At 44.0% G+C, this 27,811-nt stretch overlaps 1 pseudogene; it reads right to left on the bottom strand.

Moving 5' to 3' along the window:
• Positions 1–23,785: 23,785 nt before the first annotated feature.
• LOC112297226 (60 kDa heat shock protein, mitochondrial pseudogene) lies at positions 23,786–25,498 on the bottom strand (annotated as a pseudogene).
• Positions 25,499–27,811: the final 2,313 nt, after the last annotated feature.

Genomic DNA, 27,811 nt, shown 5'->3' with positions numbered 1-27,811 from the left:
GTTTTCACAGTTATGGCTGAGATCATTTTATTCAGCCTGAGCAGCTATTGGGAAGTAGGAGGGAGGGGCTGCAGGAGGGCCCAGTCATTTGTTCCTTCTCTACATCTTGATTTTTTTTTTATTCTTTGCAGTAAGGAGAGAGACACAAAAGAAAGCAACATAATGGTTTTTAAACATTAAGCATCAAGATATGTTGATCACTAAGATGAGGGGGGTAAATGCTTGTAATGTTCCCTTTGAAAAAGCACTGCCGTGATTCAGAACTCGTAGGAAGCAAGGACAGCGGCAATGACCGGCCAACCCTGACAAGGCTCATCAGTCCTCAGGACAAAACATCCTCCCAGCCTCTACATGTAGCACTGGCCTGTACCCCAGGAGAAGCAGTGGGCATCGCGTTGCTAGTGGTAGAGATTCATTGGGGCCAGTTATACAGGCATGAGACTTCTGTGTGTCTCTGCTGCTGGGGGGTGGGGGCGGGAGAATTAATGGCCAACTCCTTCATCCAGGGATCCAGGTCTCTGTGGACTCAGCAGGTAAAGAAAGAGCTGAGCAAGAGAATCTGGGAGAGTGAGTCTGGGAGGACTTCATGGTGGAAGTGACTTTTCTGTAGGGTTTTAGTAGAGAGAGGCTGTGTAAAGAAGACAGAGAGGTGGTATAGAAAAGATGGAGAGGGCTTATGCTCTGGCTGGGCATGCCTCACTGGAGGAGGGGAGGAACATGCAAGGCTGGCCGGACTGGGGCGTGAAACAGGCTGATGATGGTCTCGGGGAAACAAGCCGTCTCAAATGGAGTTGGATAGGGATGGGGGACGGTGAGTGCACTGACATCCATACTAGGTGAATAATTATTTCCATTTTAGGCCCAGAACCTCTACCACTTAAAATACTTTGCAAATAGTAAAGTGAAATTTACTAATGCTGTTGCCATCAGCCAAGTTTGTATGTTTGTTTCAAAAGAAGCACAGTGGGATTTTCAGCATTTCTTCAGTTGCTTTCTTCCATTTAACAAGAAAAATATCTTATATTCAACTGTGGCCAGAAATGGAATTTGCTGAATTGAGAATGCTTGCCCCCTACCTCTAGGAAGTTTTAAAATGTTTTTAAAACCTTTAAAAATATAAGAATGATTCTATAAGAGAGCCTTTCAGGGTACTCATATTAATGTGTATTTATTTCAACAGATATTTACACAAGCTTATCATCATGAGGTGCACTGCTGGGTGCTGGGAATACGGGCACCCAGAGGTTAGAGTAGGAGTCGAGACATGCAGCTATCTTCAGTGGCCAGGACCACACTCCAGGGTGTGGCTCTGACCTTGGAGGAGCCACCTGGCAGACTTCCCCTCTCCCAGTCCTCCCCCACAGCTATAAACACACCCCAGGCTCTCCCTGTGGGAAAGAAAATTCCTCCTAGTCCCTCACTATTGACTCTTTGTCCCTCCTAATATTGACTTTCTTCACCCCTCAGCCTCTGAAAAATGGAGATAATGCCCATCTCACAGAGTTGTGAGAATTAAGTAATTGAATGCATGCCAGGTAGTCAGAAGAGTGTCTGGAACATAATAAGCACCCAGTAAATGTGAGCTATTGTTATTAATTCAGACTTAAGAGGGAGCAGGAAGTAAATTCATCTACTCAGTCCATCAGTCTTGAGCCAAAACCTGTTTTGTGTCTACTGGCATAGAAATAGCACATATTAAAAAAATTTAAGTGCTTGGTTGATTGGTCCATGGGAGCCCGTGAGCACTGGAGTGACTGGGGAACTCCATCTGTGCCACCAGGTAGCCCAGCTTGTCTCTCTGCCCTGGAGCCACCACACCCCCTCTTCCAAGGACCAACAAGTATGAAAATGGATTCATTTGGATAGGTAAACATGGCTTTACCTCCTCGCACAATCACATCAAGGTTACAACTAAAATACAGAACCACCATCACTCAAAACTGTCAGAAATCTAGTTGAATGGAAGTCTGACAACTAAGGAATTAGGTAAACTACATCCATGCACACTGGTAGGGGGAGTGGAGATGTGGAACAGGCTGGTCCCACATCCATGTGTGGTGGATAAAAGTTCAGAAGGGATATCCTGGGAGTGAGGAGTCCCAGCCCCACACCAGACCGCCAACCCAGGGCTTCAGTGCCAGGAAGATAAGTCCCCAAAACTTCCTGGTGACAAAAACCAGTGGGGATTGAGTCAGTGGAAGAAACTGTTGGAATCCCAAGCAGTTCCCCTTAAAGAACACACACACACACACACACACACACACACACACACACGAACTTACTCAGACTCACTTCTTCTGAGCTCCAGCACTGGGATAAAGGCGTGAAAGACTCCACTGCCTTACTGGGGGAACTGAAGTAACTGGCATCAAGGCAAGAAGAGGCCATTGCCCTTTTTCTGAACCCTCCCTCCAACAGAGCCACAGAGATGGCAGGTGGGTACCATATCTCAGGCTCCATCAACCTGGTTAACACTGTATGCTCTGCCATGGGGATCTGTTGAGACTCCGTCCCACACAACTTATGGGCCCACCCAAGCTGCTTTTTCATATGAATGGCTGGTCTTGGGCCATGCTTCACAACTTCCTAAATCCTCTCAAACAAGCAACAGCTAGCCTCAGTGAGCCCCCAGACCACACTCCTCTTGCTAAATGGCCCCAGGCCTAGCACTAGCAGCAGCCTGCCTAGATTCACAGCTTGGCTTCATCTGGGAATCTCCAAGACCAGCACAAGTAGTAGCCATCTCAGATTGCTTTATAGCTCATGCAGGATGGACCCAGGGAGAACACAGGTGGGGTCTGACTTTGGCTGCACCACCCAGGAAACTATAGACCTGTACACCCAATGGACAGCTATGGACCATGTCAGAGCACCACCACCCTTCCCCTGCACAGCTGATCTTCCACAGAGGGCAGAGATGGGTGGTTAGTGATCATAGCCAGTCCTTGCAGCTGACTGGCCTGGGTAAATTCCTCCCATTTATCTGCCATCAGCAATCAAGGCTCAACTACAAGAAGAGGGTGCACTCAGCCCACACGAAGGGCACACCTCAAGTATACAGCTTAGGGGTAGGGGAGGCTGTGCCACTGGACCTCACAGGACACCTACTATATAAGGCCACACTGACAAGATGAGAGTCATAGCAGCTCTACCTAATGCACAGAAACAAACACATGAGGCTGCCAAAATGAGGAGACAAAGAAACAAGGCCCAAACAAAAGAACAGATCAAAACGCCAGAAAAAGAACTAAACAAAATGGAGATAAGCAATCTTATATAGACTTCAAAGCACTAGTTATAAGGATGGTCAAGGAACTCTGTGAGGACCTCCACAGCATAAGAAAGATCCAGTCAGAAATGAAGGATTCACTAATTGAAATAAAGAACAATTTACAGTGAAACAACAGTAGAGTGGATGAAAGCTAAAAATCAAATCAATGATTTAGAACAAAAGGAAGCAAAAAACATCCAATCAGAACAAGATGAGCCCTTGCTGGTGTGGCTCAGTGGATTGAGTGCCAGCCTACAAACTGAAAGATCACCAGTTCAATTCCCAGTCAGGGCACATGCCTGGGGTGCAGGCCAGGTCCCCAGTTGAGGGTGTGCAAGAGGCAACCAATTGATGTATCTCTCGCACATCGATGTTTCTTTCCTTCTCTTTCTCCTGCCCTCGCCCTCTCTCTAAGATAAAAATAAATAAAATCTTAAAAAAAAAGGAACAAGATGAAAAAAGAATCCAAAAAGCTGAGGATTGCCCTGGCTGGTGTGACTCAGTGGATTGAGTGCCAGCCTGCAAACCAAAGAGGCGCCGGTTTGATTACCAGTCAGGGCACATGCCTGGGTTGCAGGCCAGGTCCCCTGGGTGCGAGGCGGTGCAAGAGGCAACCACACATTTATGTTTCTCTCCCTCTCATTCTCCCTCCCTTACCCTCTGACCAAAAACAAATAAAATCTTTAAATAAAAACAAAACTGAGGATAGTATAAGCAGCCTCTGGGACAACTTCAAGCCTTCCAACATTCACATCATAGGGGTGCTGGATGGAGAAGATAAAGAGCAAGAAATTGGACATCTTTTTGAAAAAATAATGAAAGATAACTTCCCTAATTTGGTGAGGGAAATAGACATGCTAGTCCGGAAAGCACAAAGAGTCCCACACAAGATGGATGCAACAAGGCCCACTCCAAGACACATCATAATTAAAATAGCAAAGATTACAGATAGAGAATCTTTTTTAAAATATACTTTATTGATTATGCTATTACAGTTGTCCCATTTTCCCTTGCTTCTCTCCACTCCATCCTGCACACCCTCTCCCTCCCACATCCCCCCCCCCACCATAGTTCATGTTCATGGGTCATACATAGAAGTTCTTTGGCTTCTACATTTCCTATACTATTCTTACCCTCCCCCTGTCTATTTCCTACCGACCATTTATCTACTTATTCTCTGTACCTTTCCCCCCTCTCTCCTCCTCCCAATCTCCTGTTGATAACCCTCCATGTGATCTCCATTTCTGTGGTTCTGTTCCTGCTCTAGTTGTTTGCTTAGTTTGTTTTCGTTTTTGTTTTAGGTGTGGTTGTTAATAACTATGAGTTTGCTGTCATTTTTACTGTTAATATTTTTTATCTTCTTTTTCTTACATAAATCCCTTCAACATTTCATATAATAAGGGCTTGGTGATGATGAACTCCTTTAACTTGACCTTATCTGAGAAACACTTTATCTGCCTTTCCATTCTAATTGAAAGCTTTGCTGGATAGAGTAATCTTACATGTAGGTCCTTGCCTTTCATGACTTGGAATACTTCTTTCCAGCCCCTTCTTCCCTGTAAGGTCTCTTTTGAGAAATCAGCTGACAGTCTTATGGGAACTCCTTTGTAGGTAACTGTATCCTTTTCTCTTGCTGCTTCTAAGATTCTCTCTTTCTGTTTAATCTTGAGTAATGTAATGATGATGTGCCTTGGTGTGTTCCTCCTTGGGTCCAGCTTCTTTGGGACTCTCTGAGCTTCCTGGACTTCCTGGAAGTCTATTTCCTTTGCCAGATTAGGGAAATTCTCCTTTGTTATTTGTTCAAATAAGTTTTCAATTTTTTGCTCTTCCTCTTCTCCTTCTGGTACCCCTATAATTCGGATGTTGGAACATTTCAAGATGTCCTGGAGGTTCCTAAGCCTCTCCTCATTTTTCCAAATTCTTGTTTCTTCATTCTTTTCAGGTTGGATGTTTCTTTCTTCCTTCTGGTCCACACTGTTGATTTGAGTTCCAGTTTCCTTTCCATCACTATCGGTTCCCTATACATTTTCCTTTGTTTCTCTTAGCATAGCCTGCATTTTTTCATCTAATTTGTGACCATATTCAACCAATTCTGTGAGCTTCCTGATTACCAGTGTTTTGAACTGTGCATCTGATAGGTTGGCTACCTCTTTGTGGCTTAGTTGTATTTTTTCTGGAGCTTTGATCCGTTCTTTCATTGGGGCCATTTTTTTTGTCTTGGTGCACCTGTTATGTAAAGGGGCGGAGCCTTAGGTGTTCACAGGGGCGGGGTAATGATGGTCACTGCACTGTGACGCTGTATGTGGGGGAGGGGCCGAGAGGGAGCAATGGTGCATGCTCCTCTCTCTGCTGGTTTTCAGTCACTCCCTCTGCTACCCACAATCAAACTGGGCCTTTCTGGTGCTGATTCCCAGGTGGGTGGGTTTGCGCATGCTCTAGGCTCCTGTGGGTCTCTCCAACGACCTCTCCTGTGAGGCTGGGAGTTTCTCCTGCTGCCGCCTCAACCCCCATGGCTGTTTTCAATCAGTGGTTTGAGGCTTTATTTCCCCACGCTAGAACTCTGGGTTTCGCAGTCTGTCACCTGGTCCACCAGCTGCTGCCTCACCAGCCAGCTGCAGCCTTGCCCACCCTGCTCCACAGTCCGCCACCTTGCTGAGTCCACCAGCTGCTGCCTTGCCGCCTGTCCTCTCTGCCCGGCTGCCCGTCTCTGCCCCTTCTACCAGTCTGGATGAATGTTTCTTCTTTATCTCCTTGGTTGTCAGACTTCCATACAGTTCGGTTTTCTGTCAGTTCTGGTTGTTTTTTGTTTTTAAATTGTTGTTGTCCTTCTTTTGGTTGTTTGAGGAGGCATAGTGTGTCTGCCTATGCCTCCATCTTGGCCGGAAGTCTAAAGAGAGAATCTTAAAGGTAGCAAGAGAAAAGAAGTTACCTATAGGGGAGTTCCCATAAGACAGTTGGCTGATTTCTCAAAAGAAACTCTGCAGGCTAGAAGGGATTGACAAGACATATTCAAAGTCATGAAAAATGAGGACCTGCAGCCAAGATTGCTCTACCAATCAAAGCTATCATTTAGAATTGAAGGGCAGATAAAGAACTTCACAGACAAGAGAAAACTAAAGTTCATCTCCAAACCATTATTATATGAAATGTTAAAGGGACTTATTTAAGAAAAAGAAGATCAAAACTAGGAGCAATAAAATGGCAATAAATACATATGTATCAACAATTGACTCTAAAAAACAAATTAAGCAAACAAGAAGAACAAACAGAATCATGGATACAGAGAGCACTTTGATGGTTGACGGGAAGGGGTGTTGAGGGATGGGCGAGGAGGTGAAGGGATTAAGAAGTACAAATAGGTAGTTACAGAATAGCCATGGGGATGTACAGTACAGTATAGGAAATGGAGTAGCCAAAGAACTTGTACACGTGACCCATGGACATGAATTGTGGTGTGGGGATTGCCTGAGGGAGAGGGGGGTGCTGGGTGAAGAGGGAGAAAGGGGGAAAAATCAGGACAACTGTAATAGCATAATCAAAATTTAAAAATTAAAAAAAAACTTAAAGCAGGTTACTAAGTAATTACCTTATGATTCCCATTTGAGAGGAAATATAAATTTTTACATAAAAATTAGTAGATATAATGTGCTGGTTTGTATACCCCCCAAATTCATATGTTGAAGTCCTAACACAGAATGTAAACTGTATTTAGAGATTAAGATCTTTAAAGAATCTTTTTACTTCTTTAAAGATCTTTATCTCCAAATTAGGAGATAAGAAGACCTAATTCTTAAACTTGGGTCTTTAGGTCTTTAAGAGAAGGTCCTAGTCCAATATGACTGGTGTCCTTATAAAAAGAGAAAATTCAGACATAGGCACACACCCGCACAGAGGAAAGACCATTTGAGGACACACAGAGGAAGTGGCCACCTGCAAGATATAAAGAAAGGCTTCAGAAAAAACCAAACCTGCCAACACCTTGACCTTGGACTTCCAGCCTCCAGGACTGTGAGAAAATAATTTCCTGTGTTTAAGCCCTCCAGTCCGTGGCACTTTGTAATGGCAGCCCTAGAAAACCAATACGCTGGAGAAAATTTTGGAAGGATGCACCTCCAGTGGTTGTTCTCAGAGTGGAGGAATTTCAGCAGTTATTTATTTTCTGACTTTAAAACACCCCGATATTTCTTATAAAACAACTTTTCACAAAGAATCACAAGATAAAGCAATCCCCTCAGAGTGTGTTTCCCCCACAGTTAGATTTCAAATCCCTGTTTGCTGCCACCATTCCCTTGGCCCTCTGCTGCGTGTGCAGGAGGCCGGTTGTGTGCGTGAGTGACTGACTGGCGGGGCCAGCCTGCTGAGGCTTCTGTCTCACGCTATCATGGGAACAGTGGTAGGGTTTTACTGCAAATGGAGCAGGGCTTCTGAAAATTATCCCATTCAAGTGAAAGAATGGTCTATTTTTACCCATTTTTATTTTTTTATCTATTTTTATTTGAGTATTGTTCACATGTAAAGCGGTCACTTTCCTCTGAGGATTCTTCACAGAAGAATCAGAAATCCTCTCCAGCCCCTGCAACCCTGCACGTGTCCTCAGGGTTGATAAGGTGGGCTCCCCTCTTCCTGAACTATCTCCGTGACTCCGAATGAAAGGATTGCAGACTCCAAATACCCTCTTTCCTCAGAACTCCCTGCTGCTTTTGCACAAAACCACTTTGATCTCTACCTACAGCAGCTGGACTTTGGATGAGTGGTAGTGGGTGGGGAGGGGGGCGCCAGATAACAGAGGGCTACAGGAGCCTCTTCTCACCCCTGGATTTTTGGTGTTTTTTTTTTTTTAATCCCAAGAGAAAAATCATAGAGATAAAAGCAAATATGCGTGGAAGGAAGAAAACAAGACACAGTTTTCCTCAATGGCCTGGCTTCAGTCTATTGTGTTGACACCTCCATGGGGCAGCACGGAGCGGGTGTTATGTCAGAAGGTACCCCCCACATACATACCCACCCTCATTTGCCTCCTGCCCCAACTGAGGGCTCCCCCAGCTTGTTAGCAGTAGCAGAGCTGGAGGAAAATCTTTCTACCCAGCAAATCTGTAGAGCTTCTGGAAACAGTTACCAGAAGTCATTTGTGAGGAGAGACACTCAGTTCCTACCCGGAAAATAGGACCATGATAGGGGTCTGGGCAGGGGGATGGGAAAGGTTGCCCCAAGGCCACCTTTGCCCCCATGACACTGCCTGAGAGCGGGCCAACCGTGTCCAACATTATTATGACCAAAGGTTGAGAAATAGCGCTCCACATTTGTTCACTGCCTGTCCAGTGATGGCAGCAAATGCTTCTCAGGGAGAGTGTGAAGTAGCAACTACTGAGCATCACCTTGTCTCAGACATGGAACTCATAGCTTCCCTTTAATCCCTGGGCTCCTGCCACTGTCCTGCACTTGCAGGCTTGGTGACTTGGACACATGACCAAGCTCTTGCAGCCTTGGTTTCCTCATCTGTAAAATACTGGTAAGAGTCAATTGCATTTCTGCACACCAGCAACAAACACAGCAATAGGACTGATCTGAGCCCAGAAACACACCCATGTGTATGTGGAACTTTGTGACTTACCAAAACTGGTTTTCAAAGTGACTGTACCAATTTGCACTCTAACAAGCAATGCATGAAGATTCGTTTGCTCCAGTCTTTTTAATATGTGGTATTGTCAGACTTCTTCATTTTTGCCAACTGAATGGCATAAACAGGCATCTCATTTGCATATCCCTTATCACTAATAAGTTGAACATCTCTTTATTTTTTCATTGGCATTTATTTTTCTGTGAAATTATTTTTATGCCCAGTTTCCTTTTGCTTTTCATTTTGATTTGGAAGTTTTTTTGGGTGTCCTTGTTATTAATCCCTTGTGTTTATGCTAATAAACACTAGTGTGTTTTTCTATTTTCTTTAAGAATTCTTTTGACATAAGAAAGTTTTTAATTTTGATACAATAAAATGTATCAGTCTTTTAAAATACAGATAAGAATGCACATAACTCACCAGTTTGTCAGTAGGATGAGCATTCAGTAAACCAGCCATGATTTAAAGAATGAGGCAGAGCTATATGTACAATATGAAAATAGCTCTAAGCTGTCTGAGAGAGAGAGAGAGAGAGAGAGAGAGAGAGAGAGAGCACTAGAAGGCTGATGCAGTAAGTTCCTCTTTGTATAAAATGTTAACTTGTCTTTCATACCCTTGTATTTTCCATCATTGCCTTGGCCTACAAGGTTATAGGTGGGGGGCAAGAGGATGAACTGACAATGACTCCCCACCTGGAGCCACTTTCAAGGCCCTGGAGCCTGGGGGAGACTATATGATCACCCTGCCAGGGCCCAGCAGCCCCAGAACCCTTGTCAGGGACTGTGACAGCCATTCCGAAGGCAGCAGCCTAGGGATAGGACTCCACTGCATCCCAGCCAAGTACCCGCCCTTCACCCCCAGGAGTGACTTGCCTCCACAACTTGACTTCATCTCTGACCAGTTTGATGTAACCTGTATCTATGCAACTCCCGCCCCCCTGCAAAGTGTCCCAATACAACCAAGAATAGTGGGTAGACCCGGATGTCTGAGGAGGGACTCCTGGACCCTCGTCCTTCAGCTGTGAGAAGACATGAGAACCTGTCAATCATGGTTTTCTGAAGAAGGACCCTGGGATTTGGAGGGGACAATGACTATTGAAGCCCCTAAATTCCTAATTGGGCAGGTCATGGTGGGTAGTCATACCCCAGGCATATACCTTCTTTAGTAAAAGGTTTATTTTTGCCTTAAGCAAGCCCAGTCTATTGTTTCTGCACATCTAGGTTAACACACCTTTGTAATGCCTATTTTTCAGACCCCTCAGAAGCCTTGTAATGTAATCCTTGCCTTGCTTTCTCCCACCTCCATGTAATTTTCCTTGATTCTCTCCTTAATTCCAAATACATAAAAGAAACTGCAAACTGTCCTTCTCTGAAGCTTTCTTTTCATTGCCTGTTGAGATTTTGCTTCCAGGTACATCCACCAATTGGCTCAAATAAACTCATAAAAAATTTCTACAGGTTTGGGACATTCTTACATTGACAAATCTTGATAAGTGGGTCAATGAATAAGGGGCAGATGGATGGATGGATGGATGGGACCAGGGAAAGGAGGAAGAATTTTTCAAACTGCAGTTGAATTTGGAAATTAATGCAGAAGGCTGTGGGAAGTCGGCAAGATACTGAGCTCACCTAAGGTAAGTAATGTTTTTCTAAGTTCAGCAAGGCAATTCTTTCTCCATGCCCTTTTCACTCCATGTCTGGGTTCAGTATTCATCTCCAATAACCTCTCATTAGTAAGAGTTTGTGATGTATTTTAATGGCAAAATTACAAAACTAGATGTTTGCTGATTTTCACCTTTGCACACACATCATGCTCTCAGTGATTAATTTTTTGTGTCTTCGCCAACCTTCGCAGTTTGGGAGAAAAAAGGCTCATTTTGGTTCTCTAGTTGCCAGGCACACATTACAAGGCAGCTGTTGTCTACCCTCGGTTCGCGGAAGAGAGGTGCTGAGGCTCTGCTGTAGTTTCCCTTCCCCACAATACAGAACGATGTCAGAGGATTCAATGGGGGGAAGAAATCTCTTATTTTCTCTTTTCAGAAATGTGGTTCTGCTTTTTGGAAATGTTACTTTAAAATGTTTTGAATGCTGTTTTTAAAGTGTATTTTTTCCCAAGGTACATAAAATTTGCTGGATGGCATTCTGATACTGGGCCGGGTAGATTGTGAGACTTAAACATTGTGTTCGATCCTGCCTCTGGGTGGACATTTCCATTCTCTCTTACCTTATTAACTGCAGTGTTTAGGGAGATATGTAGAAAGTACCCTGTATCACAACCAAAACACATTTAGTAGAGCCTGTACACCTGAAACACTGCCATTAACTTCATGCAGAAAGTTGCTCAGAGTGGTCTCTGCCTTGTCTACTTGCAACAGGGGTAGAGCAGGGGTCAGAAAAAAGCCCCCCCCAACCCCCATACATCTGGCTTTGGGGATGGGAGAAGCAGAGCATGACAACTGGATGGCAACTTGGCTAGCTTCATAGTTGTGTTAAATAGCTGTGCCTTCTGCACTCTGGGCCAGGGAGATGGGCGTGACTTTAACCTGTGTTGTAGCTGGAGGCTTGGAGAGCTTGGAGGTGGTTCACTCTGCATCATGGAGCCATGCCTGCCCAGACTAACAATGACAGCTGGAGAAAGGCAGAAGATATGGGAGACGGACAGTGTAACCCATTATGGGAGAAGTTGGAAATGGGGTTATGGAGGAGGCGCACGGTGAGGATTTAAACTGGAGTGTGGCAGCCATTTGCTCTCTTGGCTATGCAGGGAGTAGTAGTGGGGGAGGAGGCATGCTGTCTGTAGTAAGGTGTTTTTGCCATGTGGTTTGAAAGAGAGCAGTGCGAAGGGAGAAGTGAGCAAGCAGCCATGTGGTTTATAGTGAAGAAGGAGGCCATGCAGCCTGCACTAATAAGAAAGGCGATGCTGCTGCTGTGATCGTGCCTGCTCTAGCTGACTCCGGAGCTGCAAAGGACTTCCTTGCAAGATCCTGTCCTTCTGCACCTGGATTTTACCTGGACTTATAAGACCTGTGCCTTTCCTGAGTTACACCATGATCCAGAGTAACACAGCACATGCTTTTCCATACTATTACATGAAGGCTGATGACCACGTACACAGATCCTGAAGAAGAGAACTGCTGTATGAGGATGGTGACTTGGGTACCTTCCAGAGGGGCTGGAGTACTGATTAAGACCAGATAAGATCATGGGAAACATTGGGGGATGTTTTGGCTAGTAGCCTGGTGGGGAGCATGGGAAATGCTGGGTCTCGTGGGAAAGGAGGACTCTGAGCTGAGGTGCTCTAAGTTCTCCCAAGGTCGGAATGTTGTAAATAAAGACTCGTTCCTCCCACCATTAATTGCCGGGTTGTTCACCAAGGCGTCATGTGTTTGGGCCCCAGTCTGCTTGGTAACATACTCTCTAAGAGGACAGTGAGGTAGAGGACAAACTGAGAGGACAAGAGGAAGGACATGCGGAAGAGAATGAAACTCAATGGTTCATTCATGAGGAGGTCACAAAGTACTGTCACATGGATATCAGCTCAGAAGTCAGCCCACGCAGAACCAGTATATTGACAAGGTAGATGGCTGTGGGTTTCTCGTGCCCTCCCCCCACCCAATATACTGAAGCCCTAAGCCTTAGTACCTGTGAATGTGGCCGTATTTGGAATTATAGTCTTTGCAATTAAGATAAGGTGACTAGGGTGGCCTTTAAGCTAATATGACTGGTGTTCTTATAAGAGGGAAATTGGACACAAACACACAGGGAGAACACCATGTGAAGACACAGAAACATATACACACAGAGGGGAGACTCTATGTGAAGAAGGAGACAGGGAATGAAGTCCTGTTTCCATAAACCAAAAAACACCTGGGACCACCAGAAACTGAACAAGGTGAGGAAGAATCCTCCCCTGGAGGCTTTGGAGGGAGCCTGGCTCTGCCGACACCTTAGCATTGGATGTCTACTCACGGCAGCCTAAGGAAACACACACATGGGTTCTGTTGGGATAGTTTCTTTCCTCCATTACCTCTCCATGCTCACACTGTTAAGCCATTTTATCCCCAGATGAGGTCTCAGGTAGATCCCATAGCTTTAGCTGGTTGTTTTGAGATATTAGAAGTCCAAGTCCGTCTAAAATCAACACTTCAGTCTTCATCGCATTTAAAGCTTCTCTTTCCAATCATAGTGTTAATTCAAGCCCAGAAAAGGTAGAGCACAGGGGGTGTTTAGGGCAATGAAACTCTTCAGGATGAAACTGTAATGGGGACTACACAACATTATACATTGGTCAAATCCATAGAATGTGCAGGGCAGAGTGACTCTTAATGTAAACTGTGGGTCTTAATTAACATAGTAGTTAAAATATATACTATCTAATAAACAAGATCTATACGAGTCTATAATAAACACATAAGCATGTAGTAATAATATCTAACATCAGTATTGGCTTGTCAACTGTAATGAATACACTGCACTAAGGCAGGCGTTAATGGGGAACTGGTAGGGGCTGTGAGGGAGGAGGAATGGGAACTCTCCTTACTGCTCAATTTTTCTGTAAACCTAAAAGTTTTCTAAAAAATGGAGCCATATTAACTTTTTTTTTAAAAAAAAGAGTGAAGTCAATTGTTTCACTGAGTTGACACCTGAAAAAGTAGATCTAGTATTTTGACATGGTCTTGGAGTAACTCGAATCTGTGGGACATCATTTTTTTCTCTAGGATCTTTGACTAACACGTTTTAATTCTTTTGCGAAAATATCCACACATTTGCTACAGGTAACTAACTGGGCAGTTGTCCAGATCTGCAAGAGAGAAGATAAGTAGTTTCTCTATGAATGTTTGGATCCCCTTGACCCACGCCAAGAGTCTCACCACCTCTGTCCCTCCCCCTGCACACCACCCTCACCCTGGCACAGTCTGCGCCTACTGACAGAATGGCATTGGCTTCTTGGCTTGTCCTGAAACTTGGCTTCTTTGAATTTTTCCTCTTTTTTCATGTGCAAGAGAAAAAAGTAGCACAGTATGGCTTAGTTCCCATAAAAACAGTCTGCTCCTGCCCCCAGAGTGCATTCATGCTGGGCAGAGGGGTTGTCATTGTGCATGCCCTGGCACGGGGCAGCCAGGAGAGTGCCCAGGCTGTGGGTAAATCAGAACTCAGAGTGAACGTTTGTACTAATGGCTTCACAAGAAGCTGTCAGACTGGACCCTGGGGAGGAGTTGGAGAGTGATGTGGCAGTACAATCCATGCAGACACATTGGTCCCGGGCTTCCAACCCCAAACACAAGCCACAACCAGGCATCCAGTATGGCTTGGTCAACTCACAGACTGGTCCAAATCCCAGCAGCCCTCACTGTGACAGCAGACAGCAAGAGACATGTGGCACATTTCTGGCATTTTCCCTTGAAGTTCACCAAGCCTTTCCCAATGTCCTGAACTGTTCTCCAAAGACTGCTGGCCAGCCTGGTTTTCCTCCTTCACTTTCTTTTCCCCCTGCCCTCTGTACCTCCTTTTACAAGTTTCCAGTTTAGCAGTTGAAATTATAGTTAGGAAGAGCACATCCAAGAAAGTTCATTTTATCTGACTGAAATGGACAAGTAGACTAAGCGTGAACGTGGTCTCTTAGCAAGCATGCATCCCCTCAACCAATACAGATCAAGGGCCTCCTGCATGTCAGAGTATGTAAGACTTTTGATGTGAAAGAGAAAATGTTGCAATAATAAAATATGCCCATCCTCAAGAAGTTCACAGTTTGTGGGTGAAACAGGTAGTAAAGAAGTGATTACCATGATAATTCTCCAGAACCTCAGTGTCCCTTACCTGAAATTCTAGCATATATCTTAGGATTTCCAGTTCTAGTACTTATGCATTGAATTGTTCCCATTTGAGGTAATTAGATTGAGGCAGTGGAAGGGATAAAACTTGGGGCAGAGAATGGACAAGGGAGATATTGTGAATGGCAGAGTCGAAATGAACATTTTCATTGCCATGTTGGGGGAGAGAGCAGGGAAACCAGAATCTCCCTCAGGTGGAAGGGAAGTGGAAATGTTTATTAGAAAGGCTAAAGAAGGGATGTGCATAAAGTTACCGTGGACGGAATCACAACTAAATGACCTTGTGCAAGAAGGGAGGGAGTTGAGACCTATGCAGCTAAGCTTCTCAGTTCTCCAAGTGATTTTAAATTAGTGAGAGCAGGAAGTCGGGAGCTAACTACTCCAAGATATAAAATCAGAAAAGCATTGAATATTTGGATAGCAAAGCAGATGGGAAAGTGAATACATTTTATTAGACACACTACCTATAAGAATGTAAAGTTTTCACTTTTAAGCATTTCACCGAAACAGCCAAGGATGGGAAAGCCTAAAGATGTTTACCTTAACAAATTAATGTAGAATGTGTAAATGGTATTCTCTTTATCTAAGATGCCATCTTTATTATTTTATTTAGTAAATGTAATAAATAGTGTAATAGAGTCACTTATAACTTCTCCCCATTCTACATTGCCATTTAAGGCATTAACTCCTGACTTTTGATTCACTAGGGATTTTCTGGTTCCTGTGTTGCATAGTTGGAGAGAAATTTATGGTAGGTACTATTGGAAAACAAAGAAAAACAAGCCCATGTTGACCTGGGGAATTCAAGGGTGCCTGCTCAAGGAGGTTATTTTTTAAGCGGTGTCTTGAAAGATGAGATGACATTTAGGCAGGAGACTAACAAGGAGAGATAGCCCTTCTCATGCCCTCTCATTGTCTCCATAAGACCATTCTTCCCTTAGCTGGTTGTGTTTCCAATTTAAGAGAGAGTAGTGTAGTGATGTCAGAAAATAATAGTAATAATATTAGCAAGCCAGCCCTACCCACACAATCTCATTTGAGCTTCACAAAAACCCTGTGAGATAAATGTAAAGAGCTCAATTTATAAATGAGAAAACTGAGGTCTCAACAAAATGAACAACTTGCCTAAAATCACGCAGGTAGCCGTAAGGGACCGGGATTTCTCCCTGGTCTTCCAGTGCTCAAACCTGTATTCTATCAGCACTGGTTTTCTCTTGCCCTGTGCATTTCGGAAGGCATATTCCATATCAGCATGGACGTGCTCTATTATGACCAAAAGGAGGCTGGATAATATTTAGAACTATTTTAGAATGAAAAAAATCCATTATTTGAAATCGTAAAAATAATTTTTTTGACGTAAGTGACTCCCGTAAATGACAGTGAGCAAGGCAAGTGGAAGAAGAGACAGAGCCGAGGACAGCATTATATATTTAGAATAATATTAGTTGAACCAACTTTTACAAACCAACAGCAAGGAAAAGCAAGGAGAGCATCAGAAATCGATAACACAATTTTAGTGTTAGCTGCATTTAAGTGAGACAGCTCTGACTCACTCAACATGTGATGTCAGGCCAAGCAGGTTGTAAGGGGCAAAATTGTATTTTGGGGAAAAGTTGGAAAAGGGATGATAAATTTGAAAATACCACATCTTGGTAACTCATCCCTGTGGATGAAGATACTAAAAGAAGTCATGAGACCTTCTTGGGACCCTGAGGCATCTGTATCCTTTCTCATTCTTCAGAGAGGTCAGAGCATGCATTGCCCTGTGTAGAAAGCCAAGGCCATACATGAATCACTGACAAGTGGAAGAAGAATGCTGGGAAGCCAGAAAGGGAGAAAGTCCTATGGACCAAAACAAGAGGGGTCCCTAAAGCCCCAGCGCTTTCAATGGGTGCAGGCGAAGAGTGATCTACAGCAGCACAGAGAAAGAAGGAAGACTCTAAGTACCAAGAAAAGGAACGTCTCAAGAGGTTGTTGTTTTGGTCCAGTCCACAGTTTGCCATCAGAAATGGTCTTTTGTTTTCAACTTAATCCCTTGTTATATATAATTCAACTGCCCTGTCCTTGGAGTCCCTACTTTTTCTTTTATCTTCCTTTATGTGCTTGATCTAACATCTATGTCAGGACTCCTTCAGCGTTGCTGTTGGGAGACTGGACTGATTGTGGTATCACGTGACTGATGTTGCTACCCTGCTCCAAGAGGCATGCGTCGATGCGGCACTCTCTGGAGCCGCGCACCAGAAGATCGGTGCAGGCTGTGTCTCATTCCGTCTGCTGTCACCTTTGGTGGGAAGGATGTGTCATCCAGTACTATTCATTAGTCTCTTCCCTAAATTATAAAAATTGCTAGTATGAATATTACTTTTTTATTACTTCTCCCTGCAGAACTGAACGAAGCTCATATAATAGAAAAGACTGTAAGATGGGCTATGGGATTTCAGCAGAAGATGGGCTCTGAGGCGAAGGATCTGTGCGCATAAGCTTGGTTTATAGCTAAATTTATAGCAAGTTCTAGGCTGTGTCTTACAGGTAGAGGAAACCTGGGGCAAGAGGAACTTCATAATGGGCCCTTTGCTTCCTCAGAGTAAACCAAGTTTAAGTCATTGCTGGCTCCCAAGGTGCCTACCAGCTGTAAAAATACTACAAAAGGCCCCAGCAACTTAATTGCATCAATAAGTGCCTGGGTTATTGCACCCATGAGCTCCGTGTCCTTACAATGCCTGGGGGCTGACGGGCCAGGCCAACCGGGACCTGTGACCACAGGCCACACAACCCCTTACTTTCTATACTATTCAGGCTTCCAGTCTCCAACACCTCCTCTTCTTAGCTAACTGGAGCCTTGGGGTGTCATAAAAGAACCAATTTTATTTTGAAACTCATTCTTTCTTTTACCTAGAAAGAGGCAAACGCAGCCACACTCATGGTTTAGGCTCTCAGGAGACCGGGAGCATTTGTCTCCTCTGTAAAATGAAGAGTTTTACAGGATATGAAATACTGTTGTTCAACAAGAAAAACCCTAGTTTGTTTGTTCCTTCACATTATTGAACTTTTTTAATACAAAAGTTATCCATGCTTGTTATTACAGTTCAGACAGGCAGGGCGCTCACATTGGACGGCTGCATCTCCAATCCCCACCACTCACTGCCCTGAGGTAAAGTCCGGCCTGGCCTGGCCTGGCCACATCCTGCCACACCTTTCCAGCAGGTGTCCGCACACATTCCCGCACACATGCACTGGTGCAGCAAAGCTCGAGTTCTGACCTGTTCATGGGACTCTCCAACCTTTTCCATTCAAAATCGGGTGTGTCAATGGAATACTACTCAGCCATAAAAAAGAAGATTTAACGCTTTGTGACAGCATGGATGGACCTGGAGAATATTATGCTAAGTGAAATAAGTCGGAGAAAAACAAATACCATATGATTTCACTCATACGTGGAATCTAATGAACAAACTGAACTAACAAGGAAAATGGGGACAGACTCATAGATGGACAGCAGGATTATAACTGGTTGTGGGGGGGGGAAGGGGGAGGTTAGGGTGTGGAGAGATTGAGCCAAAAAGAAAAAGGACTAATGGACATGGACAACAGTGTGGTGATTGCTGGGGAGAGGGAGTATAAGAGGACTAAATGGCAATGAAAAAAATACAATAAAGATTAAATCAATGAATCAATCAATAAAATTTAAAAAATAAAATCAGGTGTTTCATACTTCTTTTATCCTATGCATTTCCATTGTATTCAGCATTTCTATAGTAGCTATTACCTAATCTGCTGGGGAAAGAGGAGGAAGAACGGTGGGGGAGACATAGTCTAGGGGATGGGCGCCCTCTCTGCCTTCTAAGGGGCCAGTGGCCAAATATACTGAGTCACTGAATCCCTCTCTGGTCTAAGCTTGTTGAAGCTGTGAGGGTTAATGCAACAAGATACTTGTGTTGACCCTGGTGCAAAAAGCAGAATCTGGGGCTTCTGACCAAGCAGGAGAAGCTAGGGAAAGGATGGTTGTTCCCATTTGGTAGCTGGTTCTGGAATATTCTGGGACAGTGAGTGGATTATTCAGGACTCTTACTTCTCCTTGGCCTCCTGCAGAGAACAGTTTTAGGGCTCATTAGCACTTCCACCAGAAGCCAGCCCTTGCTGGGCAAAGAGGTGAGAGCAGTCAATTTCGCCACTCATTAGCAACTCTGGGCGGATAGTGGTGGGCAGATTGAACCAACTGGCAGAATGGGGGTCTGCTTCTCCAGGGGCACAGTTACCCATTCTATTTCTTCCGCCATCAGCGAGGTCACCCAGAGTTGACTGTCTGCTGGTCTCATGGATCAATGAGTAGGACTGTTTTTTTAGGTATTAGTTACTTTATATAATAGCTGAGGTGTCAGTAGTGCAATCCTCAATATAGCAGCACGACTGCAGGAGGAAAACTATCTCGTGTGTAACAGGCACAACCACCACCCCCGTTCTGTGAGGTTCTGTTAGGTACCGCTCTTGCCTACAGGGTAAGGACCACATTTGCAAACAGTTTGGGCAGCTTTGTGGGAAAGGATAGCAGTTTAGTCACATGCCCCACAAGGGTCTACTCAGATCAGCCTGACTTGATATTCATATATTTTGCAGTTTGCAAAGCACTTTGAAATAACTTTTGACTCAACATTTCACTGATAAGTAAAGGTCCTAGAAGCTAACTGAATCGCCCAAGGTCTCATCAAGTCCAGGACGCTTTCCCTGACCCCAGAGTATCCAGAAATATATAGGAGCTTAATAAATGGCGAAAGGAAGGGTCTCTCTTACCATTGTTTGATGAAGGGGGGAGTGAAAATGACACAAAGGAAATCAGGGGCCCCCTGCCCTCTAAAGGCGACTAGTGAGCTTCAGTAAGTCTGGTCATTGAGGGAGCAGATGGAGGGTTAAGCCAGCTTAATTAGGTGGGAAGGGTTGCTTCTTCTCGCCTAGTTATCTTTGAGACTTGGGCTTGTTTTTATAAAACATGACTCCTCACACTGCAACATGGATGAACGTTGAAGATATCTAGCCACGTGAAAGAAGCCAGACACCAAAGGGCAAGCGTCTGCTTCCACTTTCATGAGGCACCTAGAACAGACACAACCACGGAGACAGAAATAGGACAGAAGTGACCAGCGCTGGGGCGGGGAATGAGAAGCTCCTGACGGTAGATGCGGAGTTTCAGGTTGAGATGATGACGAAGTTCTGGGAGTGGACAGCAGGGAGGGCTGCACAGCGGTGTGAAGGTACTTAATGCCACCGAATTGTACATTAAAACTGCCAAAGTGGTTCAGTTTTAGGTCATGTATACTCTACCACTTTTATTCTCACCGTTACCTGGAGGATCCCAATACTGGCAACTCAGTATTACATAAACTAACTAATCGCTAAAACAATATTGTCTTGTTCATTGCTCTGTGAAAGCAGCAGAGAGTCAACTCTGGGTGAAGTGCTGATTGATGGCTGAAAGACTAGACTGTGTATTTTACCACTTTTTTGAAATGTGGTTCGTCTAGTGCAAAAGTTTGAGTTGGGGTTTCTTCAGAAAACATCCTAGGACATCTACCATGTTGATCGGTTCACTTCCCTTTCTGGTTAAGTAAGCACTTTGATTTTAGAATACTGTCCTCAAGGTTTTTTGTCTATTAGCTGTATTTTGTCTGTTTGTTTTCTTTTATTTCTGTTTTTAAGCTCAGACAAAAAAAAAAAAGATCTCCTGAGTACATAGAATTACAGGTAGTTCCTCTAAAGTTAATTTGTTCCTCTTTTTTAAGTGGTTGTTTTTGACATTTAAGAGAAAGTTGCTATTAGAAAATGAATTGACATTTCCTCGTGATTAAAAGCAACTGTGCCATTAGGATCTTACCACGTTTGGAGACGTTGTAATAAATACCAGAGGAGAAACCGGGGCAACACAACTATTGGTTTTGAAGTGAAATAAGCCGGTCAGAGAAAGATTTCACTTATACGTAGAATCTAATGGGCAAAATAAACTAACTAACAAAACAGAAACAGACTCATAGACACAGAGAACAGACTAGCAGCTGTCAGAGGAGAGGGGGTTTGGGGGGCTGAATGAAAGGGTGAAGGGATTGAGCTAAGAAAAAAACCCCCTCATAGACAACAGTATGGTGGTTACCAGAAGGAAAGGAGGGTGGAGGAGGTAGAAGAGGGTAAGGGTGGGATAAATAGTGATGAAGGAGATTTGACTTGGGGTGGTGAACACACAATACAATGTACAGGTGATGTATTATAGAATTGTACATCTGAAACCTACATAATTTTATTAACCAGTATCACCCCAATATATTCTATAAAAATGTTTAAAAATTTAAGCCTGCTTCTTGCCTTATTCAATTCCCCATCTTTGCTAATCTATGGAGCCAATATTGTAAACCAGAATGCGTTCATTCTCCTGTGCAGAATTCTGGCGACAAAGGATTAGTAAAGATGGTTAGGAAAAATTGTGAAGGGTTTGGAAATGGGCATAAAAGATCACTGGATGTCCTTTGGGTGATGTGCTGGGCACTGTCCAGAGGAACCATGGTTTCTCTAGTGACCAAGACATATTACAACTTTATGAAAGAATGAAGAAATGAAAGAAGTGGCAGATCAAAGTACAAATACCTGTTGCTGAGTGAGCCTAAGCTGGAGGAGGTTCAGGTCTGTCTACCAGCAGGCTGGGGAAAGCTCTGAGCAGGGGCCATCCGTCTCCTCCTGCACTGCTCAGCTCACAGAAAGCATGGCTCCATCAGAGGGAAGGAGGGGAGGGAGACTCCACCTCCCCAGAGGCCAGGAGGAAAAGAGGCAAAGAAGGTCTAGGTTTCTGCTTAAGGAAATCCCCACACAGGATGAAAGCCATGGGCGGAGGGAGGCACACGGAAGACGATCGTGTGCCTTTGTACCTTTCTCCTCCCTTCCTCTCTGAAGAGCTCCCCTTTCAGTTTCCCTGCTCTCAGTACCAGTTGAAATGGCACTCCTTCTAAGAAGTGTTTACCAAGTGCTAGGGACTGAATTGTGTCGCCCTCTCCCTGGGCCCACTCCCAACACACGCACACCGAATTCACATCTAGGCCGTAATGCTGAAATGGTGGTATTTGGGGTGGGGCCTTTGGGGGATCCTTCGGGTTAGATGAGGTCATGAGGTGGGACTGTCATGATAGGGTTAGTGTCCTTATAACAGGAGGCACCAGGGAGCTTGCCCACTTGCTCTTTCTCTCCCTGAGCATGCACAAGGAAGAGGTCACGTGCAGACCCAGTGCGGAGAAGGCAGCCGTCTACCAGCCCGGAAGAGAGGCCTCACCAGACACCAGCCACGCTGGCACCCTGATCTCTGACTTGCAGCCTCCACCACTGCGAGAAAATACATTTCAGTCGTTCAAGCCGCTCAGCCCGTAGTACTTTGTCGTACAGCCTGGCTACCACGCTGTGCACATTCCAAGTAAAGCTATCATGTCTTCCTTAGCACCACCTCCTTTTGTTAAGCTTTCTTTTTTATTTCTTTTTACTGTAGTCAGACATTTACATAATTTAACAAGTCAGATGATACTACAGAGCTTATAATAGGGCTTTCTCCCAATCTCTAGCTTGAGTCCAGCTCCCCAGGAAAAAACATTCTCAACTCTTCCAATTGTTTCTTATAAATTGGGGGCCCATTCAGTGCTAATTTTTAAACTGCTGTTCTTTGATTTATCAATTTTATGCATTAGTTATTAACTTTCTATTATGAGGACTTAGCACCCTTATACTCCACTACCACTTCCCCTCCTTCTAACTTCATGGTTCAGGGATATCACATTCTCAGTTAGTGTTCAATGTTTACATCATTGTTTCATTTCGTTTTTTCATTAAGATACACTTGACATAAAACATCATCCCAGCTTTGGGTGAATAACATAATGATTTGGTATTTATACACATTGTGAAACGATCACCCTAGTCCTAAGTTCAGCTACCATCCATCACTACGTGTAGATACAAAAATTGTTTTTCCTTTTTTTCTTGTGATGAGCCTTTTAAGATTTATTCTCTTAACGACGTTCAAATATCCAATACAGCATTATGGACTGTAGTCACCATGCAGCACATCGCATCCCCAGGACTTCCCTCCTTCACACCTGGAAGTTTGTACCTTCTGACCCCCTTCACCCCCTTCACCCACCCCCTAACCTCCTCCCCTCTGGCAGTGCCATTCTGTTCTCTGTATCTATGAGCTTGCTTTTTTGTTTTGTTTATTTTTGTCCTTTTAGATTCCATATATAAGTGAGATCATACACTATATGACTTATAGTGTACATTGACTTATATTCTCTATTCTTTCTCTATTGACTTATTTCACTTAGCAGAATGCCCACATCTGCAGCTGGTGTTCAGTGTTTACATTATTTTGATTACTTGTCATTTACTGTCAAGTCAAATACTATGATAAAATTCCACTTCTTTTCTTGTACAATTTTATTTTCTCATAGATAGTAATACGCTTTTCTTTTTTAGCTTACTTTTTTATATTACTACCACAAATTCTTTATAAATTCTCCAACAGAATTGTAAAACTTCTATGAATGCCATTTTCCACATGATTAAATCATCATTTAGTTCAATATTTATTCCTTCTATCATATTTTAAACTTTAAACAAATTTCTGTCACAAAAGTTGTCACATAATTGGATAATTCTCTACTTTGTATACAGTTATTCTTACTCTCCACAGAAAGGCTGCTTCTTAACTTCTCATCAAGTGATGGCAAGCACTAAAATCCTCACTTTCTGAGACTAGTAGAAAAAATGTCTCAGTGATTTAAGTGGAAAGCAGTACATTGGTACAGGGTTCTTGCACTTAGTTATCAGGGATGTAAAAATGTCTTTTAATTCAAAAATACAAAACAAATTATCTGTAGGCATGGACAATGACGGTGGCAAATTATTATATGTTGTCAGTTGAAACCAGTAACTGATGGTTACAGTGATTTTCTTAAACATCGCCAGCCTTTTCTTCTGTCATTTCCTTCAACTGACTTCTCTGAAGTTCCAGGTGAGGAGCACCGGCTTGAACTTCCTCTCCCCGTTCTCATGAATAATGGTAAAGCACTATTCTAGGATTAGAACATGCCACCTCCACACCACCTCCCATTCCACCCACTCCGGGATCTTTCTCTTCTTCACGAATTTCTGGCACTACCAGCTCTGCTGTTGTTAACAGAGAGGCCGCTCCAGAGAGGCCACTGCAGCAGCATCCAATAAGGCGGTTCTTACACCCTTAGTTGGCCAATGGTTCCTTTCTCCACCTTATTTACAAAGCCTCCGAGCATCGCAACATAACCAACTTCTGAGGAACTTTGTATAATTTTCTCACCTATCAACAATCCCTTAACACCTGCATTCTTATCAATGTCACTGCAGGAATTTTGAGTGTTTTTAAAAATAACTTCTATTCCCATATTTTGACCTTCATTCACTGGAGTTAAGGAGTCCGAGGCTGGAATGCAGCAAAGCAGGGCACAGCCCCTCGCAGAACAATGCTTCCTCAGCAGCAGCTCGTACCCTGCCTTTTCATTCACTTCTCCATCCCTTGTCCCGAGAACCTGTGGCACAGCCGCTCCACCTGAGAGTTCTGCCAGATGTTCATTTAGTTCTCCCTTTTCGTATTCACCAGCTGTGATATCTAACTGGTCGATGGTTTCTTGAATACGTTTTTCAACTTCAGCCTTGTCACCTTTTCCTCTCAAGAGCACGGCATCATCTTTCATCATCATGACCCCTCCAACTTTTTCTTAAGTCGTGAGGCTGAACACCTGCAAAATTTCGGTCAGTTTTTCCCCAAACACTGCATCACCAGCAGCAAGAGCCATGTCTTTAAGCTGGTTCTTTCCATCATCACGCAGACCTGGGGCTTTGACTGCTAAAATCTGAAGACCAACCTCTAACCTTTGCACAATGAGTGTACTTAGAGCTTCTCCATCAACACCTTCAGCAAATGTGACCAAGGCCTTACTGCGAGCACCAGCAATTTCAAGAGCAGGTACAATGGACTAAACAGTGCAAAATTTGTCTTCACTCAGGACAACATAGGCATGTTGGAATTCACATTTCTGACCTTTTGCTGTATTAATCAGGTACGGAGAAATATAACCTTGATCAAACTTCATGTCTTCAGTAATTTCTAATGTATCATTCAGTGTTTTTTCATCCTTTACTGTGATGACGCCCTTCTTCCAACTTTTTCATTGCATCAGAAACGATGCTGTCAATTTCTTTGCCTCCATTTGCAGAAATTGCAGCAACCCGAGCAGTTTCTTCAGGGGTTGTCTCAGGTTTAGACTGCTTCTTAAGTTCAGCAATTACAGCGTCGACAGCTAACATCACACCTCTCCCGACTTCCACTGGGTTAGCACTTGGCTGATCTTCCCAAAGCCTTCCTTCACCACAGAGCACGCCAATACCTGCGCAGTACTGGTGCCCTTCCCAGCCTCTTTGTATTGTTGGCAACACCACGAACAAGTTTAGTGCCAATATTTTTATTTTTAAATCAGGGGACTTTGCAGTGGTCACACCGTCCTTTTGTTACTTTGGGACTTCCCCAGCTGTATTTAATAATCACCGCTCTTGCCTTTGGCCCCATACTAACAGCTGCAGCATTAGCTAAAAGGTCTATACATGGAGGCATGAAGGCTCAGGCATCTGCACCAAATCTTACATCTTTGGCATAAACCTGAATGATGTGAGGAGCCAGGGCCCTGGACGCTGTCCTAATCTGGCAAAGGACCTTGCGTAATCGAAGCATTGCTGTGGGCAGCAGCCGGGCGTGCAAGTGGCGAGGCAGGCTGCAGGCTGTCAGCAGCGAGGGATAGCTCTGCTGTCAGATTTTTAAGGCCCATGAATTTGCTATCCTTCTGCCAACACCCCTTTTTGTTGTTCTCTCCTGCCGGCTTTAGTGCTTTGTACGCATCATGTACTTGAGTCCTCACAGCACAGCAGGCAGTTATCTGTCCCCACTTTATAATGATAAGAAGGCTGAGAAGGGCAAAGTAAGTAACTCAATGTCACACAGCTGGTATGGGCCAGAGTGGACTTGTGGTTTTTGGGTTTTTTTAATTGTGGTAAAGAGCATATAACATGAAATCTACCTTCTTAAAAAATTGTACATGTACCATACAGTGCTGTTAACCGTAGGCACACTGTACAGCAAACCTCTATAAACTTTTTCATCTTGCGTGACAAACTCTATACTCACTGAACAACTTCTCGCATTTCTCCTCCTCCAGGCTCTGGCAAGCCTCATTCTGCTTCGTGCCTCTATGATGCTGACCACTTTAGATACTTCATAAAAGCGGAATCATGCAGCATTTGTCCTTCTGTGACCTGTTTCTTTCACTTAGCACGATGTCCTCAAAGTTCATCCATGTTCACACGTGACAGGATTTCCTTTTTTTAAGGCTGGGTAATATTCCATTGTACGTGGTACATACCAATTTCCTTTGTCCATTTACCTGTCTGTGGACATTTAAGTTGTTTCCACATCTCAGCGATTGTGAGTAACATTCTTTTTTAATAGCAGGCTCTTCTTGGTTTGGAAATGCATTCTCTCTCCAAGGTTATTAGCTATAGGATTTTTATTTATTTTTTTAGTTTTCTTGTTTTCTCTTTCTACTGAGCTTTTTTCTCTTTCCTTATTTTGATTTCTATTTTCCATGTTAAAAACTTCCTTCGGACGTCTGGGGACCTTGGGCTGTTCATCGAACACTGAAAGGTTGACGGAAGCTCTGTGTGTCTGTGGAGGAGGGGCTTGTCCATGCACATGTACAGTTTAGGGTGGGGATCTGTAGGATAATTCATCAAGGACTTGGATTCCCCCTTCTTCCTCCCCCCAGAAACCCCTTTCTTTGGGGCCATTTATTTTCTCCAGGGAGAATCCACTAGTCTCCTATCTGAGGGCTAGGAATGGGGGTTGGGGGCAGGGGAGGAGAGTCTGGTGGTTTAGACATCCATGTCCACTCCCAGAATAGCACTTTGCCGCTCTCGGCCATGACTGCATCCCTCTCGATCCTGCTCTCCAACAATAAATCTCGTATTGGGTGGGGAGGGCTGACTCCTTAGCTGCTCCAGATGGACAGGGAACCTGGGATCTAATTTCGTCTTAATCAGAGTTTCAATCACACCTCTTGTTTTCCACCTCAGACCTACCACCACCTCCCAGCTTAGATGTCTCCAGTTCACCTATAGGCACTTGGTAGTCAAATTTCTCTGTTCTCTTCTTCCTCAGTTTTCCATCCTACCAAATCTGGTAATGTTTCTCATTTGTTGCCATCTCTTCCCCAATTCTCTTAGTCTTTTTTGGTGTATGTCTTTTTCCCTACTACTTTCATTTTAGTACATTTTCAGAGGAGCAGAGAGAAACGTTCGTGTTTAATTCACTGGGTTTAACTGGAAAGTCATTTCAGGCCACCACTTTGGCCAGTAGATGCCCCTGCATCACACTTCAGCTCTAATCCATCGTTACTTCTCTACCTTCTTCGTGGACTGTGGCTTTCCTGAGAGCAGTGCTCTGTCTGCATCTCCAGCCCCTAGCAGAGAGGGCATGCAATCATTGTTTATTCAATTGAAAGAGACTTAATTTACATCGTTGGTACTACCCACTGGAAAGCTGGAAAATAAAGTAAATGGCCACTGGACACCTCACATTCCCCCATCTCTCGTAGGCATGGTCCTGACGAAAGTATTCTCTCAAGGGTGAAGCAGACACAGCAAAACACCTCTCCTACAGCACCTCATCTGTACTGCCTTTTTCCAACTCTTTCAGAGTCGTGCTTATTTTACTTAGAAGTAATTGCTTTTCAAAGGCTGGCAATTCTCATTAGTTACCAGGTGAGTGAATCTAATAAGAAAAGTCCCCTGATTGAGCTGGGGAAAGCAACAGAACAAAATATAGAGTAGGGATTTTTCCCACCTTGCAAACCAAATAGCTCCTGCACTCCACATAATTGAAAGAAAATTGACATGTATTATTCAAGAAGCCTTTTTTCCCATGTGCACAGAGAATACTGGGCAGGTAGGAGACAGACCTCTGAGGGCCAGAAAACAGCTGTGCTGAGGAGGG

Source organism: Desmodus rotundus, chromosome 11, assembly GCF_022682495.2.
Source record: "Desmodus rotundus isolate HL8 chromosome 11, HLdesRot8A.1, whole genome shotgun sequence".
NCBI lineage: Eukaryota > Metazoa > Chordata > Mammalia > Chiroptera > Phyllostomidae > Desmodus > Desmodus rotundus.
This window is presented reverse-complemented; position numbering and strand designations above follow the sequence as displayed.